This window comes from Phocoena sinus, chromosome 3, assembly GCF_008692025.1.
Source record: "Phocoena sinus isolate mPhoSin1 chromosome 3, mPhoSin1.pri, whole genome shotgun sequence".
Taxonomy (NCBI): Eukaryota; Metazoa; Chordata; class Mammalia; order Artiodactyla; family Phocoenidae; genus Phocoena; species Phocoena sinus.
The window spans coordinates 6,654,189-6,674,500 of record NC_045765.1 but is presented as its reverse complement, the minus strand read 5'-3'; positions in this window follow the sequence as shown (position 1 = coordinate 6,674,500).

Below are 20,312 nucleotides of genomic sequence, written 5' to 3'. Positions count from 1 at the left end.
GTCCTGGATTTCTTCTTTTAAAGTGACTGACACTTCATAATGACTCAAACATTTGTTGAATAAATACATTTACCTGTGCTTTCTGCTAATAAGGTATATAGGACACAGTGTTCTGATCAGATCTATCCTGCAATTCATCATACACATTGTTTTATGAAATATGATAAGAATTCTAAACCCAGTACCTCCCTCTGTGAGGCCAGATTATCCAGAGAAGCTCTGAATTACCTGCTTTTCTGTTACCTTTCTCAATCATAAAATATATTTTAAGGCTAACATATTTTTTAAAAATCTGGAAGGTGTTAAAAAATAGACAAGGGACAAGAAACAGTTTTTGTGTTTAGTCTAGGACAGATATATTATCAACACTAGCCATAAATTAAAGCCATTCAGTAGCATCAAAGGTGCACATAGGAAGTGCTACTGCAGTGGCTGCGGTGGGACCACATCCTTTCTGTGGGATCAGAAACACTTCCTTTTCTGTCCCAAGTTTTTAGACCATGGAGGAGTTTAGAAGACAGATTTAGAGAGGGCTTTGAAGAGAAGGGACTTATTTGGTTTTATGATATCATAAAAATAAGAGAAAATAATATTTAACATTTCATGAGTTTCACTCTGTGTCATTCACTATCTTAATATTTAAGATATTTCTATATATTAACGTATTTGATCATCACAAAAGCCTTATGAGGCAGATACTTATTATCCACCTAACACACCATAGTGAAATAGCAGAAATGAGCTCAAATAATTGGCCAGCGTTGTATATTTAGTACGTAGGGGAACTATGCCTGAATCCAGAAACCATGGTTTTTATTACTATACTATACTGCCTCCAGAGATCAAAGAATTCTGAAGAACCAGTTAGGACAATCAGGCTTGTGTGTGGTTGGACAGGGAACTATTAGGGTAAGCTGTAGCTGACAGCATTTTCATATAACCTTCACTTAGCATCTTCTGGGCAAGCACCAGATATCTTTTCAACCATCCACAGCATATGGGCTCCTTATATTATGGAAGGAGTGTGATTACAAGGGAAGGAAAGAATCCAGTCAATAAAGTATGAGACCAACATTGCTTTATCTTTGCGTGAAAACATATGGCTTGTTGTTAGCATTACATAAATATTATTAGTCTGATTCAACTGAACTAGTTAAGGTTTATTGAGCTCTGTGTCAGGCACTATTTGAAGGACTTTACAGCTCTAATGCATTTTCTCTTCACACACACACACACACACACACAAAACACTTTGAGATAGATTCTGTCATTATCCACATTTCGCAGATGGGGAAATTGAGGCAGAGAAACTAAGGAGTTTGCCCAAGGTCACACAACTGGCAGCTAAAATCTGCCTGGCCTCAGAATTCACACGTGTAACCACCATGTGTTACTACAGTTGACCCTTGAACAATGCTGCAGTTAGGGGCACCAACATGGAGCAGTAGAAAATCCATGTATTACTACACTTGACCCTTCATGTAAGTGATTCTGTATTCGCAGATTCAACCAACTGATCACATAGTACTATGGTCTGTGTGTAAGTGGACCTGCACAGTTCAAGCCCGTGTTCAAGGGTCAACTGTACTCAAAAGAGGAATTCGTGGGAATTCCACACCACAAAAATTATTAGTGTTAATATTAGTGTTTTTTCTGTTGCACAGCAACAAACACTGACAGTCTTTAGTCCATTTTCTAATTCAAAGTACACTTCCAAATAGTAATAACTTCATATACTTAACATTTGTTAAACATTTACCACGTGCCACACACTCACGAATCATCTTTTTATTATTTAAGAAATGAATTGCAAGATTTAATTTTATGTATTGATTATGCTTCTGATTTGAAGATGAACGTCTGCCTGCAGTAATCCTTGTATTTTTGTTCTGTCTTGTTTTCACTTAATACATTAAAAAAATATATTGGGCACTTTCCTGGTGGCGCAGTGGTTAAGAATCCTATCAATGCAGGGGACACGGGTTTGAGCCCGGGTCCGGGAAGATCCCACAAGCCGCAGAGCAACTAAGCCTGTGCGCCACAACTACTGAGCCTGCGCTCTAGAGTCTGCGAGCCACAGCTACTGAGCCCGCATGCCACAACTACTGAAGCCTGCGCTCCTAGAGCCCGTGCTCCACAACAAAAAGAAGCCCTTGCTCACTGCAACTAGAGAAAGCCCGCGCCCAGCAATGAAGACCGAACACAGCCATAAATAAATAAATTTATTTATTTATTTTTTTATTTTTTTAAAATTGAAGTTAGTTGACATACGATATTAGGTTACTTTCAGGTGTGCAACATAGTGATTTGACAATCAAACCCATTATGAAGTGATCACCATGATAAGTCTAGTAATCATTTGTCACCACAAAAATTATTAGTGTTATTGACTATATTCCTTATGCTGTATATTACACCCCTTTGACTTATTTTGTACCTGGAAATTTGTACCTTTTAATCCTCTTCACCTTTTTTTCTCTTTTCCCCACCACCCTCCCCTCTGGCAACCACCAGTTTGCTCTCTGTATCTAAAAGTCTGTTTCTGTTTTGTTTGTTCATTTCTTTTTTAGATTCCACATATGAGATCGTACAGTATTTGTTTTTCTGTTTCTGGCTTATTTCCCTTAGCATAATACCCTCAAGGTCCATCCTTGTTGTTTCAAATGACAGGACTTCATCCAAATCTCCACAACTTTTGATAATTGAATGACGTGTGTCTTATAAAAGGAAAATAATAGGTTCATAGAAAGCCCATGTCATAAAAACACCCAAGCCCCACTGTATCTTGTCTCTAGTCTGATGGGATACTGCTAGAAGGATGAAAGTACAGGCAGAAAAGTACCCAGTCGGGGCTTCCCTGGTGGCACAGTGGTTAAGAATCCTCCTGCCAATTCAGGGTACACGGGTTCGAGCCCTGGTCCGGGAAGATCCCACATCCTGTGGAGCAAGTAAGCCCGTGCGCCACAACTACTGAGCCTGTGCTCTAGAGCCCACGAGCCACAACTTCTGAGCCCATGTGCCACAACTGCTGAAGCCTGCGTGCCTAGAGCCTGTGCTACACAGCAAGAGAAGCCACCACAATGAGAAGGCTGTGCACCGCAACAAAGAGTAGCCACCCCCGCTTGCTGCAACTAGAGAAAGCCCGCGCTCAGCAACAAAGACCCAGTGCAACCAAAAATAAACACATAAACAAACAAATAAATAAATAAAATAAAAGTACCCAGTGGGTGGAAAGAGTATTGTCTACTCTGCATTTTTGTGAACTTAGGGTCTATTTAATTTTTTTTTAACAGAGTTTTGTTTGTTTTTGTTGCCTACTCTGTGCCAAAGAAGTATAGGCTCTGAGGAATCAGAAATGAATGAGACTCAGTCTATTTCCCTCCAAACACTCAGTATCTACTTGGATAAGGACAAAATAAAATATCTCCTCAGATCCAGAGATATTCATACTTTAGATGACAATTTATTTTAATCAAATAGTATGAAGCTGGCCTGTTAATAGTATCTGAAATTTACTGTGCCCTGTGTACATTCATTACATATGTAATTAAATATGTAGTTTCCACTATACTGTTTAATTCTTACAACAAAGCAGTTGTATCAACTAGGAATTGACTCAGATGACAACACTGAGGTTCAGAGATACAAAGAGCTTGCCCCACGTCACTCAAGATAATAAATAGAGGAGACAAAATTAAATTATCAGTCTCTGATGCCCATACACTAAATATCTTCACTTTGTTTCCATGCACTTCATAAAGTACAACAGAAGTACTTCAGAAGTACGGTGGTCTTAACTAAAAGCACAGCTAAGAAATATCTTTTAACTGATTTCCGTTTCCTAACTAAGAATGGAACACAACACTCTGCCTTTATGTCTCCTTTAGAGATTGAGAAGGACTAAAGCACAAGAATAAAGGAGGACATGGACAGCTGAAGCAAAATCTAGGGGCAGGAGCAAGAGAGACATCTGTGCTACATTACAATCTGCTGATCCTCTATGAGTCCTCCCTTGATCTCAGCTCTCCTTCCTAGAGTCAATGCAGCAAGGCTACCCCTTACCCTCCACTGAGGTCTACCGGGAACCCCTAAAAGGACAGAGGGCAGTGAACATGTGGTCTCTGCCTGAAGTGACCAGGCAAATAAAATGACAGGAGAGAATTCTGGCTAAGTGCCCTGTGTCTGGAGGCTGGATGCCTGGATTCAAACGTGAATTCACTCCTATTTTACCTCATGACCTAATACAAGTTATATTTAAATGCTGTGCTCCCTTATTCATCTGTGAAGTGACAATACTGTTCATTCCTCTTTCTTGGTGGTGATTACGCAGTTGAAATGAAACAAGCTACATGGAACACTTAGAGCCTGGAACCTAGGAAATCCTCAATGAAGAATCATGATACCATGTTTACTGTCTTATCCTCATCCACGTCCTCACTTCATGATTTTGGAGTACTTAGGGGACAGTTTAGAGAGAACTGCTTCCTGCTATCGTGGGGGTAATGCCCATGGGAACTAGCACTAATGTGGGAGGAAAGCAGAACTCTGAATGAGAGCTCTTGGACCCCACCAGAACCAAGGACATAAAACGTCAGTGCCCGGAGCTGAAACTTTGCACACTAGTGCCCTACCATCTGTCTATCCCAACTGTTTTGCTTGTTCTGACCATGAGGAAACACCACTCCCGCGACCCCTCCTCCATCCACTGTCTCCCATAGTACTCACTGGGCTGTGCTGAGACCCTGCTGGTGCATGCCCAAGGGGGACCAGTCTGCTGCCCCTCTCTGCCTGGTGAGCAATGATGGCTGAAGCTCTATCCTCAGGATTGGCAGAAAGACAGACTCCAGCCAGAGCCTCCTGATGGGGATGACTAGTCTGGGAGGAGGAGGCACAGGTGTGAAGCCTGCTAGACATGGACCGGCAACCTGAAGGGCTGGAGACACAGGCTGACTATTTACAGTTGCGGGGCCTTGAATGCTTGATGCACAGAGCTCCTAATTAGCTAGATTAGTCCATGCCCTCCATTTTCTGAAGACTTCACAACTTTGGGAGAACCACAAGAAGAGAAAAGTCAGTGTCCATGGTTCAGCTCAATTACTTCTGAGCCCCACGTCTTCCCAGGGGAAAGTTCACTTGGCCTCCTCTCGTCACATATCCAAAGGGCCCTTCCTGTAAAGATCAGGCTTATCATTTCCTCACCTTAAAATTCAATTGCAATATTGATGACTGAAATTGCATTCATGATGAAATAATATCAGGAATATTGGCGTCTTTATTGTTAACATTTACCATGCTAGAATCCGAAAATATTTCCATGTTTGAACACTTTTATATGAGCAAGAAAACCTTCACAGTTTTCTCAATATAAGTCCTTCTCATTCCGTGTAGAGTTTAGTCCGTATTAATTTTTTGTTGCTAATTTAAATTATATCCTTGGTTTTTTTTTTGTTTTGTTTTTTTTGTGGTACGTGGGCCCCTCACTGTTGTGGCCTGTCCCGTTGCGGAGCACAGGCTCCGGATGCGCAGGCTCAGCGGCCATGGCTCACGGGCCCAGCCGCTCCGCGGTATGTGGGATCTTCCCGGACCGGGGCACGAACCCGTGTCCCCTGCATCGGCAGGCGGACTCCCAACTACTGCGCCACCAGGGAAGCCCCTTGGTTTTATTTATTCCTAATTGGTTTATTTTGGCATAGTAGAAAATAATTAAATTGTATATTTGCATTGTCTAGCACTCTTTATTCTAAGAGTGCCTCTAGTTGTTTTTCTTGAGTAGAAGTATATTATCTGAAACTATTCATCATTGTGGTTTTTCCCTTTTGCATAGGCTACCTCTCCTTGTAACACAATAAAATGGTGATAGAATGGCGACATCCAAAAAAATTTAAAAATGGGCAGAAAACCTGAATAGACTGTTTTTTAAAGGCAATATGCAGATGGCCAACAGACACATGGAAAGATGCTCAACATCACTAATCATCAGGGAGAAGCAAATCAAAACCACTTGTCAGAATGGCTATTATCTAAAAAACAAGAGAAATAAATGGTGATGAGGATGTGAAGAAAAGGGAACCCTCCTGTACTTTTGTTGAGAATGTAAATTGGTGCAGCCACCATGGAAAACAGTATGGAGATTCCTCAAAAAATTAAAAATAGAAGTACCAGCAGTTCCACTTCTGGGTATGTACTCAAAGAAAATGAAAACACTAATTCAAAAGGATATATGCACCCTTATGTTCATTACATTATTTACAATAGCCATGATATGGAAGCCACCTAAGAGCCCATCAACAGATGAATGGATAAAGAAGATTGGTATATATATATATATATATATATATATATATATATATACATATACATATACATAAGTTTGTATATATATACAATGGAATATTATTAAAAAAGGATTAAATCTTGCCATTTGTAACAACATGGATGGACCTAGAGGGTATTATGCTAAGTAAAATAAGTCAGACAGAGAAAAACAAATACTGTATGATTTCACTTGTATGTGGAATCTAAAAATCAAAACAAATAAACAAACATAACTAAACAAAACAGGCATAGATACAGAGGACAAACAGGTGGTTGTCAGGGAGGTGGGTGGGGGGAGATAGAAATAGGAGAGGGAAATTAAGAGATACAAACTTTCAGTTACAAAATAAATAAGTCATAGATATGAAATGTACACTGTGGAAAATATAGTCAATAACTATGTAATATCTTTGTATGGTGACAGATGACAACTTGTCATGGTGATCGTTTCAAAATGTATAGAAATATCAAATCACTATATTGTGTACCAGCAACTAACATAGTGTTGTAGGTCAATTATACTTCAAAAAACAAACAAACTCATTGAAAAAGAGATCTAATTTGTGGCCACCAGAAATGGGGAGTGGGGGAGGGAGAATTGGATGAAGGTTGTTAAAGGCACAGACATTATGCTATAAAGTAAATAAGTACTAAGGATGTAATGCACAACATGACAAAGCTAATTGACACTACTATACATTATATATGAAAGCTGTTAAAAGAGTACATCCTCAGAGTTCTCACCCAACCATAAGTACATTTCTAAGAGCTTTGTTGAGGTATAATTGATATACAGTAAGCCACATGATTTAATAAGTTTTCACATGTGTATATACTTATAAAACCACCACCTTGGGCTTCCCTGGTGGCGCAGTGTTTGGGAGTCCGCCTGCCGATGCAGGGGACATGGGTTCGTGCCCCGGTCCGGGAGGATCCCACATGCCGTGGAACGGCTGGGCCCGTGAGCCACGGCCGCTGGGCCTGTGCGTCCGGAGCCTGTGCTCCGCAACGGGAGAGGCCACAACAGTGGGAGGCCTGCGTACCGCAAAAAAAAAAAAAAAAAAAAAAAAAAAAAAAAAACCACCTTACTAAAGATAATAAACGTATTCATCAGCCCAGAAGTTTCCTCTTTGTCCAACGCAATTCCTCCTTGCCATCCCTCTTCCTTTCCCACCAGGCAACCACTGATTGGATTTCTGTCACTATAGATTTTTTTTACATTTTCTAGAATTTTAAATAAATGGAATCAGGAGGAGCTTCAAGATGGCGGAAGAGTAAGACATGGAGATCACCTTACTCCCCACAAATACATCAGAAATACATCTACATGTGGAACAACTCCTACAGAACACCTACTGAATGCTGGCAGGAGACCTCAGACCTTCCAAAAGGCAAGAAACTCCCCTACCTCCCTGGGTAGGGCAAAAGAATAAAGAAAAAACAGAGACAATAGAATAGGGACGGGACCTGCACCAGTGGGAGGGAGCTGTGAAGGAAGATAGGTTTCCACACACTAAGAAGCCCCTTCGCAGGAGGAGACTGCGGGTGGCGGAGCGGGGAAGCTTCGGAGCCGCGGAGGAGAACACAGCAACAGGGGTGCGGAGGGCAAAGCAGACAGATTCCCGCACAGAGGATCGGTGCCGACCGGCATTCACCAGCCCGAGAGGCTTGTCTGCTCACCCGCCGGGGCGGGCAGGGGGCTGGGAGCTGAGGCTCGGGCTTCGGTCAGAGCGCAGGGAGAGGACTGGGGTTGGCAGTGTGAACACAGCATGCAGGGGGTTAGTGCGCCACGGCTGGTCGGGAGGGATTCCGGGGAAAAGTCTGGACCTGCCGAAGAGGCAAGAGACTTTTTCTTGCCTCTGTTTCCTGGTGCGAGAGGAGAGGGCATTCAGAGCAATGCTTAAAGGAACTCCAGAGACGGGCGCGAGCTGCGGCTAACAGGGCGGACCCCAGAGACGGGCATGAGAAGCTAAGGCTGCTGCTGCAGCCACCAAGAAGCCTGTGTGCGAGCACAGGTCACTATCCACACCTCCCCTCCTGGGAGCCTGTGCAGCCCGCCACTGCCAGGGTCCCAGGATCCAGGGACAACTTCCCCAGGAGAACACACGGCGCCTCAGGCTGATGCAACGTCACTCCGGCCTCTGCCACCGCAGGCTCGCCCCGCATCCTTGCCCCTCCCGCTCCCCGGCCTGAGTGAGCCACAGCCCCCGAATCAGCTGCTGCTTTAACCCCGTCCAGTCTGAGCGAAGAACAGATGCCCTCAGGTGACCTACACACAGAGGCGGGTCCAAATCCAAAGCTGAACCCCAGGAGCTGTGCGAACAAAGAGAAAGGGAAATTTCTCCCAGCAGCCTCAGGAGCAGTGGATTAAATCTCCACAATCAACTTGATGTCCCCTGCATCTGTGGAATACCTGAATAGACAACGAATCATCCCAAACTGAGGAGGTGGGCGTTGGGAGCAACAATATATATTTTTCCCCCCTTTTTCTCTTTTTGGGGGTATGTATGTGTATCCTTGCAATCTGTATAGCTTTGCTTTTACCATTTGTCCTAGAGTTCTGTCTGTCCGTTTTTTGGGTTTTTTTTAGTATAGTTTTTAGCACTTGTTATTATTGGTGGATTTGTTTTCTGGTTTGGTTGCTCTCTTCTTTCTTTCTTTTTTTAAATATTTTATTTTTTAAAAAATTTTCTTATTACTTTAACAAAATTTTTAATAATTATTTTTTATTTTAATAACTTTTATTTTATTTTACATTATTTTATTTTATCTTCTTTCTTTCGTTCTTTCTTTTTTCTCTCCCTTTTATTCTAAGCTGTGTGGATGACAGGCTCTAGGTGCTCCGGCCAGGTGTCAGGGCTGTGCCTCTGAAGTGGGAGAGCCAAGTTCAGGACACTGGTCCACAAGAGACCTCCCAGTTCCATGTGATATCAAACAGTGAACATCTCCCAGAGATCTCCATCTCAACGCCAAGACCCAGCTCCACTCAATGACCAGCAAGCTACAGTGCTGGACACCCTATGACAAACAACAAGCAAGACAGGAACACAGCACTTTCCATTAGCAGAGAGGCTGCCTAAAATCATAATAAGACCACAGACAGCCTGAAACACACCACCATATGTGGACCTGCCCACCAGAAAGACAAGGTCCAGCCTCATCCACCAGAAGACAGGCACTAGTCCCCTCCACCAGGAAGCCTACACAACCCACTGAACCAACCTTAGCCACTGGGAGCAGACACCAAAAACAACGGGAACTACGAAACTGCAGCCTGCGAAAAGGAGACCCCAAACACAGTAAGTTAAGCAAAATGAGAAGACAGAGAAACACACAGCAGATGAAGGAGCAAGGCAAAAACCCACCAGACTTAACAAAGGAAGAGGAAATAGGCAGTCTAACTGAAAAAGAATTCAGAATAATGATAGTAAAGATGATCCAAAATCTTGGAAATAGAATGGAGAAAATACAAGAAACATTTAACAAAGAACTAGAAGAATGAAAGAGCAAACAAACAGTGATGAATAACAAAGTAAATGAAATTTAAAATTCTCTAGAAGGGATCAATAGCAGAATAACTGAGGCAGACGAGTGGATAAGTGACCTGGAAGATAAAATAGTGGAAATAACTACTGCAGAGCAGAATAACGGAAAAAGAATGAAAAGAATTGAGGACAGTCTCAGAGACCGCTGGGACAACATTAAACGCACAAACATTCGAATTATAGGGGTCCCAGAAGAAGAAGAGAAAAAGAAAGGGACTGAAAAAATATTTGAAGAGATTATAGTTTAAAGCTTCCCTAATACAGAAAAGGAAATAGTTAATCAAGTCCAGGAAGCACAGAGAGTTCCATACGGGATAAATCCAAGGAGAAACGTGCTGAGACACATATTAATAAAGCTATCAAAAATTAAATACAAAGAAAATATATTAAAAGCAGCAAGGGAAAAACAACAAATAACACACAAGGGAATCCCCATAAGGTTAACAGCTGATCTTTCAGCAAAAACTCTGCAAGCCATAAGGGAATGGCAGGACATATTTAAAGTGATGAAGGAGAAAAACCTACAACCAAGATTACTCTACCCAGCAAGGATCTCATTCAGATTTGATGGAGAAATTAAAACCTTTACAGACAAGCAAAAATTAAGGGAATTCAGCACCACCAAACCAGCTTTCCAACAAATGCTAAAGGAACTTCTCTAGGCAGGAAACACAAGAGAGGGAAAAGACCTACAATAACAAACCCAAAACAATTAAGAAACTGGTAATAGGAACATACATATCAATAATTACCTTAAATGTAAATGGATTAAAATTTCCAGCCAAAAGACATAGACATACAAAAACAACACCTGGATACATGCTGTCTACAAGAAACCCACCTCAGACCTAGGGACACATACAGACTTAAAGTGAGGGGATAGAAAAAGATATGCCATGCAAATGGAAATTTTAAAAAAGGTGGAGTAGCAATTCTCATGTCAGACAAAATAGACTTTAAAACAAAGACTATTACAAGCGACAAAGAAGGACACTACATAATGTTCAAGGGATCAATCCAAGAAGAAGATATAACAATAGTAAATATTTATGCACCCAACATAGGAGCAACTCAATACATAAGGCAAATACTAACAGCTATAAAATGGGAAATCGACAGCAACACAATCATGGTAGGGGACTTTAACACCCCACTTTCACCAATGGACAGATCATCCAAAATGAAAATAAATAAGGAAACACAAGCTTTAAATGATACATTAAACAAGATAGACTTAATTGATATTTATAGGACATTCCATCCAAAAACAACAGAATACACATTCTTCTCATGTGCTCATGGAACATTCTCCAGGATAGATCATATCTTGGGTCACAAATCAAGCCTTGGTAAATTTAAGAAAATTGAAATCGTATCAAGTATCTTTTCCGACCAAAACGCTATGAGACTAGATATCAATTACAGGAAAATATCTGTAAAAACTACAAACACATGGAGGCTAAACAATACACTACTTAATAACCAAGAGATCACTGAAGAACTCAAAGAGGAAACCAAAAAATACCTAAAAACAAATGACAGTGAAAACACAATGACACAAAACCTATGGGATGCAGCAAAAGCAGTTCTAAGAGGGAAGTTTATAGCAATAAAATACTACCTTAAGAAACAAGAAACATCTCAAATAAACAACCTAACCTTGCACCTAAAGCAATTAGAGAAAGAAGAACAAAAAAACCCCAAAGTTAGCAGAAGGAAAGAAATAAAGATCAGATCAGAAATAAATGAAAAAGAAATGAAGGAAACAATAGCAAAGATCAATAAAATTAAAGCTGGTTCCTTGAGAAGATAAACAAAATTGATAAACCATTAGCCAGACTCATCAAGAAAAAAAGGGAGAAGACTTAAATCAATAGAATTAGAAATGAAAAAGGAGAAGGAACAACTGACACTGCAGAAATACAAAGAACCATGAGAGATTACTACAAGCAATTATATGCCAATAAAATGGACAGCCTAGAAGAAATGGACAAATTCTTAGAAAAGCACAACCTTCTGAGACTGAGCCCAGAAGAAGTAGAAAATATAAACAGACCAATCACCAGCACTGAAATTGAGACTGTGATTAAAAATCTTCAAACAAACAAAACCCCAGGACCAAATGGCTTCACAGGCAAATTCTATGAAACATTTAGAGAATAGCTAATACCTATCCTTTTCAAACTCTTCCAAAATATAGCAGAGTGAGGAACATTCCTAAACTCATTCTATGAAGCCACCATCACCCTGATACCAAAACCAGACAAAGATGTCACAAAGAAAGAAAACTACAGGCCAATATCACTGATGAACATAGATGCAAAAATCCTCAACAAAATGCAAGCAAACAGAATCCAACAGCAAATTAAAAGGATCATATACCATGATCTAGTGGGGTTTATCCCAGAAATGCAAGAATTCTTCAATATATGCAAATCAATCAATGTGATACACCATATTAACAAATTGAAGGAGAAAAACCATGTGATCATCTCAACAGATGCAGAAAAAGCTTTTGACAAATTCAACACCCAATTATGTTAAAAACCTTCCAGAAAGTAGGCATAGAGGGAACTTACCTCAACATAATTATAAGGCCATATATGACAAACCCACAACCAACATCGTTCGCAATGGTGAAAAACTAAAATCATTTCCTCTATATCAGGAACAATACAAGGTTGTCCACTCTCACAACTGTTATTCAACATAGTATTGGAAGCTTTAGCCACAGCAGGCAGACTAGAAAAAGAAATAAAAGGAAACCAAAACCAAAATGAAGAAGTAAAGCTGTCACTGTTTGCAGGTGACATGATACTCCACATAGAGAATCCTAAAGATGCTACCAGAAAACTACTATAGCTAATCAATGAATTTTGTAAGGTAGCAGGATATAAAATTAATGCACAGAAATCTCTTACATTCCTATACACTAATGATGAAAAATCTGAAAGAGAAATTAAGGAAACACTCCTATCTACCACTGCAACAAAAAGAATAAAATACCTAGGAATAAACCTACGTAAGGAGACAAAAGACCTGTATGCGGAAAACTATAAGACACTCATGAAAGAAATTAAAGATGACACAAATAGATGGAGAGATATACCATGTTCTTGGATTGGAAGAATCAACATTGTGAAAATGACTGTACTACCCAAAGCAATCTACAGATTCAATGCAATCCCTATCAAACTACCACTGGCATTTTTCACAGAACTAGAACAAAAAATTTCACAATTTGTATGGAAACACAAAAGACCCCGAATAGCCAAAGCAATCTTGAGAAAGAAAAATGGAGCTGGAGGAATCAGCTCCCTGACTTAAGACGATACTACAAAGCTACAGTCATCAAGACAGTATGGTACTGGCACAAAAACAGAAATATAGATCAATGGAACAGGATAGAAACCCAGAGATAAACCCATGCACATATGGTCACCTTATCTTTGATAAAGGAGGCAAGAATATACAGTGGAGAAAAGACAGCCTCTTCAATAAGTGGTGCTGGGAAAGCTGGACAGCTACTTGTAGAAGAATGAAATTAGAAAACTGCCTAACACCATACACAAAAATAAACTCAAAATGGATTAGAGACCTAAATGTAAGGCCAGACACTAAAAACTCTTAGAGGAAAACAGGCAGAACACACTATGACATAAATCACAGCAAGATCCTTTTTGACCCACCTCCTAAAGAAATGGAAATAAAAACAAAACCAAAAACAAATGGGACCTAATGAAACTTAAAAGCTTTTGCACAGCATGGGAAATGATAATCAAGATGAAAAGACAATGCTCGGAAAGGGAGAAAATATTTGCAAACAAAGCAACTGACAAAGGATTAATCTCCAAAACATACAAGCAGCTCATATAGCTCAATATCAAAAAACAAACAACCCAATCCAAAAATGGGCAGAAGACCTCAATAGACATTTCTCCAAAGAAGATATACAGATTGCCAACAAACACATGAAAGCATGCTCAACATCAGTAATCATTAGAGAAATGCAAATCAAAACTGCAATGAGGTTCACCTCACACCGGTCAGAATGGCCATCATCAAAAAATCTACAAACAATAAGTTCTGGAGAGGGTGTGGAGAAAAGGGAACCCTCTTGCACTGTTGGTGGGTATGTAAACTGATACAGCCACTATGGAGAACAGTATGGAGGTTCCTTAAAAAACTACAAATAGAACTACCATACGACCCAGTAATCTCACTACTGGGTATATACCCTGAGAAAACCATAATTAAAAAAGAGTCATGTACCACAAAGTTCATTGCAGCTCTATTTACAATAGCCAGGACATGGAAACAACCTAAGTGTCCAGCTATAGATGAATGGATAAAGAAGATGTGGCATATGTATACAATGGAATATTACTCAGCCATAAAAAGAAATGAAATTGAGTTATTTGTCCTGAAGTGGATGGATCTATAATCTGTCCTACAGAGTGAAGTAAATCAGAAAGAGAAAAACAAATACAGTATGCTAACACATATATATGGAATCTAAAAAAAAAATTGTTCTGAAGAACCTAGGGGCAGGACAGGAATAAAGACGCAGATGTAGAGAATGGACTTGAGGACATGGGGAGGGGAAAGGGTAAGCTGGGACGAAGTTAGAGAGTGGCACTGACACGTATACACTACCAAATATAAAATAGATAGCTCGTGGGAAGAAGCTGCCTAGCACAGAAAGATTAGCTTGGTGCTTTGTGACCACCTAGAGGGGTGGATAGGGAGCCAGGGAGGGAGAAGCAAGAGGGAGGAGATGTGGGGATATATGTGTACATATAGCTGATTCACTTTGTTATAGAGCAGAAAGTATCACACCATTGTAAAGCAATTATACTCCAACAAAGAGTTAAAAAACTGTTTTTAAAACAGAGCAGATTTAAATTAAAGATAATCTATCATCATATTTTCCTGTAAAAATACTTAATATTTTCCTGTAAAAATACTTTCCTGTAAAAAAACAGATATGTTTGTGTCTCAAATATTATTTTTTTAAATATAGATGATTTAAAATAAAAAAGAAACAATAGTACAGCCTTTGAGCAGGAATATACATAACAATATCTTTGAGTTGTTTTGCAGATACTGAAAACCTCCCCAGGTGGAAGAACTTAACTGTGTGCTGTCCACAAGCACGTAGACCCCAGATCGATTGGAACCAGAAGGTTGATGACAGTGACTCTCACTTCACCATCAACCAATCAGAAGAATGTCCAGGAGCTGATCATGCCCTCTTTGAACCATATTGTAAAACTCCTCACTACCCACTCCAGGTTGGGACACACAGTTTTGAGGGCGTTAGCCTGCTGTGGCCCCCTTTGTCTGGCAAAGCAGTAAAGCTATTCTTTTCTACTTCACCCAAAACTCTGTCTCCAAGTTTTAATTCGGTTTTCAGTGTACAGAGGTCAGATTCAGCTTCAGCAGCTCTCACCACTCGTACCTGGTAGCTTCACTACTAAAGAGGAACTGGATTCAACTTAGCTGCTCAGGACTAAAAACATATATCTATATCTATATCTATCTATATCTATATCTATATCTATCAGAAAAGAATTCTGATTGGTACAATCATGTCCTCTTTCCACGCTGGACAAATCAACTGTGGTCAAGAGACAGTGTGACTGGCAGCCCCTTCAGAACCACATTCACTTATTCAATTTATCAAACCTATTTTTAATGAGTATTTACTATGAGTCGATCATTATTTTAGGCTCAACTACCACAGGATAAAGAGGATCAGGAGCATGGGGAGGACAGGTTGTCCTAGTAAAAAAGGGTGGTCCTAGTAAACTCATTGAGAAAGTTACATTGGTGAAGATGGTGAATGACTTAGGTGAGTGATATCTGGGGAAAGAGTGCCCCAGGCAGAGGGTAAGGTTAATACAAAGACCCTGAGGTAGGAGGTTGCCTGGGGGGAATGTAGCTGGAGCAGAGCGAGGGAGCACAGAAGAAGAGGAGAACAGGTATCATCGGCTGATCGTGTGAGGCTTTCTCTGCCACTGAAGGACTTTTGCTTTCATTTTCTCTGAGTGATGTGAGGAATAATTGTAGGGTTTACAGCAGACACATGACATGATTAGGAATTTTAAAAGATTCTGGATGCTGGGTTGAGTGTGGATTGTAGGATGTGAGGAAGCCTGCTTGGAGTTTACCTGTAGGCAAGCTAGGTGAGATATAGGTGGGTAGGACCAAGGTGGGGATAGCAGTGTAAGGGTTAAGAATTGGTCTGTTGAGCTATATTTTGAAGGCAGAGCCAAAAGGATTTGCTTCCAGGCAGGATACATGTGTGAGAGAAAGAGAGGAGACAAGAATGTCTCCAGGGTTGGGGCCTGAACAACTGAAAAAATGGAATTGCATCTATTGAGACAGGGAGGGCTGTGGGTGGAGCAAATTTGGGAAGGAAAGGGGACATTAGAGATTCAAGTTTGAAATGTCAAAATTGAGATATTTCAAATGGATATATATTATGTGATTCTACTCACATGAGGTAGCAAGAGACAGAAAATAGAATGGTGGCAGCCAGGGGCTGGAGGAAGGGAGGAAATAGCATTAGCATTTAATGGGTACAGAGATTCAGTTTGGGAAGATGAAAAAGTTCTGGAGATGGATGGTGGTGATGGTTGCCCAACAATGTGAATGTGTTTAATGCCAAGTGTACACAATTATACACTTAAAAATGGTTAAGATGGAGATGGATCCAAAAAATATTGCTGTGATTTATGTCAAAGAGGGTTCTGCATATATTTTCCTCTAAAAGATTTTTAGTACCCAGTCTTACATTTAAGTCTTTAATCCATTTTGAGTTTATTTTTGTACATGGTGTTAGAGAATGTTCTAATTTCATTCTTTTACATTCATGTTATATAAATTTAACCACAATAAAAAACATTAAGTAGTGCAAAATAATGGAGAAAGATTGAGATTTATTTCAGATAATGTTTTCAATGTCATTATAAAATAATAGAGATTGATTGGAATGTTTTAGATAAAAATTTTAATATCATTCCTCAACAGTCTAGACCGGGGTTTCTCAACCTCAACAATATTGATATTTTTGGTCTGTATTCTTTTTCATAGGGGACTGTCCTGTATATTGTATGATATTTAAAAGCACCCCTTACCTCTACCCACTAGATGCCAGCACTGAGTTATGATAAGCAGAAATGTCCCCTGTTATTGTGAGGTTAAGACTCACAGACTAAAGGATGGGGTTTTAAAAGTTCTAAAAATAATAAAGGGATAAAAAAGTGAGTTTAGAAATTTCCCAATTACACATCAAAAAATTAATGTGAGTAGGTTTGTGTTCTTTCAAAGATACTCATCATGTGTGGAGGAATTGAGAAAAACAAAAAGAAAAATAACTAATTGTACTGCATAAACATCAATATCTGTTTTTCATGTACCACTTCTTGTACGCTCATCTTTGGCAGTGACCCTAATATCTGATCTTTTCTACTCACAATGCTATAACTTCATTTTAACATTATTTTTGCTAAGGTCCAAACACATTAAAGGACCCCAGCATTTACCTCCAGTCTCTCCAATCCACCTTTGTTCACTTGGTATTTGGCCAAGGATACTCACCATGGAGGTGGGGGGGGCACTGGGAATTGGGAAAAGAACAAAGCATACATCACATTATAGGGCACAGACATAACTACCTTTGGTTTTAATATCCCAATTCCTATAAATTCAACTTTGTCATTGACTCTAGTAAGTTATTCATTTTACTCTCTATGAAATAACTGCATTTTAGTAATACATTTTTGCCGTGGATGCATTATTTTAAATATGTCAACACATAGTCTCTCCCTCTCATATCCACCTGTACCTATCCACCATGTGCTCTACCCTAAAAATACCCCCTGTCACTTATCCCCACAAGGTAAATAACATCCTTCTCTCCATATTCAATTTGATTTTGGTATAAAGTTTTCTTCATATCAATGACAAACCAATCTCTGCCTTCCTCAGAAAGGGGTCTCTGAGTCAGGAAGGCTGCATGGACAGGATTTAGAAGGTTACATCACTCCACTTTCCACCTACATCCCACTTTATACAGTAGAAAAAAACAGGTGAGCCCAAGCACATTTTACTTATTAAAGTCTTCAAGATCTAAGACCACAATGAAATCTAATGAAAATATATATTCTGGAGTGAGTTGATTCATCTCTACTTAAAAGAAATCATGTTCACTGGGAACATTTGTTACGTTTGGCCATAGAATAGCTGTAGGTTGGCCTGGTGTTGATAGAGGGGCTCTCCTAGTGCATCAGAAACAAGAGGGTCTACTTGAGACTGCATGACCTAAAGCAGTAGAGTGGGGTCTGTCGTACAAAATGCAGTACCCAATGGAGAGAAAGTTCTACCCATATGCTAGTTTGTGTCCAGGGAATTTTTGTTGAGATCATGGTGGTGTGACTAATTTGGGAATATACTGAAAAGTAGATGGACAGGGCCTGAGTCTTGAATTGCTTGGAGCACATAGTCCTTATAGAGGATGGGCCCTGTGTGGTGGGCAGTATCTGAGATACTCTCACTGATCCCAACTCCTGGTTTTCATTGCTTTGTGTATCTTACTGCCATTGAGGGTGAGATGTACATAGAGACCCACTTCCAACAATGAGAATGTGGAAGAAAGGTTGGGAAGTCCCTGCTGAGAATAGAGTAAAAAAAAATCTGGCTTTCTTCTTGCTGCCTCTCTCTTGCATTCTTGATGGCTCATATTGATAAAAAACAACTGCCCAACCAGGAAGCCATGTGTCAAGGAACTGAAAGAATTCTCTGGACAATATTCTGTGAACAGGTGAATCCTACCAACAGCCTCGTGAGTGTGCTTGAAAGTGGACATCTGCTGATCCAGTTTTGAGATGCCTGCAGCCCTGGCTGATCTTGACTGCAACCTTCTGGGAGGCCCACTGAAATATTTAATTAAAGTATCAGGTATTAAAGAATAAAAGTCAATAGTTTTCTAATATGCCAATGTAATTCATTTAGAGAAAAAACTTAGAAATGAAGATTCACTCAAATTAGCACACACACACAAAAAAAGGAAAGAAAGATGTCCAACCCAGTAATCTCTACCATACCTAATGCCAGCTGAGCAAGGGTAAAGAAATGAAAATAAGAAGTTATCCTTAGAGACAAATATTAACTGTGAAAATGGAAAGTATCACATCCTTGGTATAGACCTAGTGCTGCATAGATTTCATGATCGATACAATGGATCTGTAGATAACAAAACACACATTGAGTGGTTAAATTGAGAAAAAAAGTCTGAGTTTTATGTTAGAATTCTGCAAGTTAGAAGTAAGAAGCAAGAGTACAGGTGAATTTCCTCTTGAGGAGAAGAGGGACCTAGATCCTTCCCAGGACATTCACTTTTATCCTTTTTCTGTTCCGTGAATATTAGCAAGTCTCCAGAGCTTGGGACAATGTGGACCAACTGGCTAATTATGAGCTTTGGACATTGAGCCCTAAGGTCATACCATTGTAAATAATTGGTCAGTGTCTTCAGCTCATTAATTGGCCAGTTCTAACATTGTGGCTCCCCACCCGTGTCTCCATCCTTTGTAGGAAGCTGCATCAGAAGGTCCCAGCCTGAGTCTGTCTTCCTGCCAGTCCTGAGGGCACACCCTGAGACTTCATCACACAGCAGGCAGGAGAGGGGCAGTGAATCTGCGCTCCTTGGTCATGCTCCAGCGGAGATGCAGCCCAGCCCAGTAAGTGCTGAGGGAGAAAGTGATGGATGAAGGGAGTGTTGGGAGCATGATTTTATCCTCAACAAGACAAACATGGCAGTTGGGACAGAGAGTTGGGGGGACACCAGTATACAAATTTCAGATTAGAGCCCTATGACATTTATGTTCTTGGTTCTGGTTGGGATTTCCTCCTCAAGAGGACAAATGTGATATTTGGTATAGAAAGATGAGAGGGCACGAATACAAACAGTTTTGGAATAAAGCCTTTTGGAGCTTAACGTTCTTTGTTCTGGTTGGGGTGTGAGAACTCTCATTCAGAGATCTGCTTCCACCCTCACTGGTTCTGGCTCTGGCTGGCATCTCCCCCACTGTAGCAGCAAATGGGTCTCTGGAAACTTCCCCCTAAGCACTTCAAATAGTTATGAAAGTGGCGATAAGGATGAGGAGGATGACGTGAACCATAACATCAGTTATGATGTGATGTGATGTGATGTGATGTGATGTGATGTGATGTGATGTGATGTGATGTGATGTTATGTTATGTTATGTTATTGAAGGCTTCCTAAGTGTCAGGCTCTGAGGTATGACTTTTATGTTTCTTGTTTGATTACACCTGCATAATTTCTCCCAAATTATAAGTGCACACCTAAGTATTATTATAGTAAGAGGAAAGAAACACAGCATTTTATGTAACAGGTACCAGGTCATGAGTTAGAAAGTGTTGAAGCCA